Genomic DNA, 1,906 nt, shown 5'->3' with positions numbered 1-1,906 from the left:
ACTTGGAGGGACAGAGGGAGAGAATTTTGCATGTGGGAGAAACAGAATCATTGGAGGTCTAAAGTCAGGGGGAAATACGGATAAAATCCAGGGCCTTGTTTCTAATGGCGCTCCCCACAGAGGGACAAAAGAGAGGAGAGTTTATAGGGGCGGCGGCGGCTCACTGCAGGGCCTGAGGGACAGGATGGTTCTCAGAACCCAGCCCGATGGTTTCCTGAGGAAGAGCTTCTCAACACACCTCTCGTTCTCCAGCCAGAGCGGTGCCCTTGCGTTCTGAGCCAGAGCTGGGTTCGTCTTCTTGTGAAATCCTGAGGCAATTGCTAAAATAAAAACATTCACTGAGGTGTGAATTTTCATAAAACAACATGTGACAAGGAGGGGCGGGCTGTCGGGCTCTGTGGCTTAGTTGGTTAAAGCACCTGTCTAGTAAACAGAAGATCCTGGGTTCAAATCTCAGCGGACCCTTTCTCGCTGAGGTTTTATAAAGCAAAAGTGTTCAAGGCAAATACAGGCAATGGGTAAAAAGTAACAAAACAAAACAAAATTTGGTTTATACCCGACGAAACCCTCGGATATGGAGTCTCCCTGTCTGAGGCACTTTGTAAATCATTCACCTTGAACTAGACGTGAGCTATAACTTTCTAATTTTAAGCTTCTACAGCTCCTCTCCATGTTGCCTAAGAAGCTCGCAGTCTCCCTCAACATTTTGCTTTTAATGTAATTCACAAAGACGGCAAGACAAAGAGACAAAACGTGCATAGAGTATACATCGAGTGCTGAGATATTCATCCCTCCCTCTCCCATGATTGCGGATTCCAGGACGCCACGGAACATTTTGAAAAGTACAGTAACGTGATAGAATGTTGGCAGAGTAAGAATGGTGACAAAACACAGCAGAACAGAACACAACACAGCAGGAAACACGAAGTCTCACGAGAGACTGGAGGCAAATGGGACTTGAAGTCCTTAGATTAAAACAAAAGGCTGGAAAAAAATCAAATCCTAGAAAACATGTTTAATGTCTTAGTTGACCTTTTCCTTTGATGTTCTAGGACATGTCTTAGTACAGTCTGCGAGGCCACCCCCTCCACCTCAGGAGGGTGCAGGACTTTTGTTGTCAAGCAGAAAGTGGCAGAGGTCTCAGCTTCTTGCTCCTCCTGGGATGGACCAGTGAAATTGCATGATGGCTGCTTTTTGTGAGGTTTTGGGAGCAGGACATGTGACGTGATTTGTGGGCTCAGTGCAAGACGAAAAACACAGGGCTTTCTGTTTAAAAGTTATTGAGAATTTCAACCAGCAATAGCAGAGCATTGGGTCAGGCGTGTGGTTTGCCAGCCACGATGCCGGCCCTCTTTGGGAGTCCAATTTTTTGCCCAAACACTGGATTTTAAAGGACACCTGCAATGGAATGCAGTCCAAGGTGATGGTCAATGATACCACGTCCTTTTAAAAGACCTGGGAGCTGGCAGGTGCTGACTGGAGAAACCACCCCACTGGTAGAGCGACTATGAAGGAAACTCGGTTCGGGGGTCTTCTCTACACCTGAAATATTTCTCTGGCTTATGTTCTTTGCCCAAACAACTCCTTCTCCCTCTGTCGCCTCAGGGTTAGCCTGTCTATCTCATATAGATCCCCCTTTATGCCCTTGATAATGAGGGGAGGGGCCCCACAATGGACTGGATCGAGGGAGACCCCCACCTGCAGCTGCAGCTGCCTCCCTCAACGTCCCTTATCTCTCCCTGCCTCATGGGACCCCTTTTTATGTTTCTTCCTCCCCCGGAGCAGGGCCCGTGACTGCGGTGGGGACAGGGATGATGACCGTTCTGGCTTCTTCAAGCTGATCAGGGACCCTGTGGGGGTCCAGCCGTCAGAGTCCCCGCAAGGGTTGGTCCAGTGGCCCACAGTA

At 48.7% G+C, this 1,906-nt stretch overlaps 1 non-coding gene across 1 annotated transcript; it reads left to right on the top strand.

Moving 5' to 3' along the window:
• The first annotated feature begins 391 nt into the window (after positions 1–391).
• TRNAT-AGU lies at positions 392–465 on the top strand. The gene has a single exon. It is a non-coding gene; the product is annotated as a tRNA-Thr (tRNA).
• The last annotated feature ends 1,441 nt before the right edge of the window (positions 466–1,906 follow it).

Source organism: Suricata suricatta, unplaced genomic scaffold (assembly GCF_006229205.1).
Source record: "Suricata suricatta isolate VVHF042 unplaced genomic scaffold, meerkat_22Aug2017_6uvM2_HiC HiC_scaffold_1512, whole genome shotgun sequence".
NCBI lineage: Eukaryota > Metazoa > Chordata > Mammalia > Carnivora > Herpestidae > Suricata > Suricata suricatta.
Note: the sequence above shows the minus strand (reverse complement) of the source record. Positions and strands in the feature narration are given on the sequence as shown.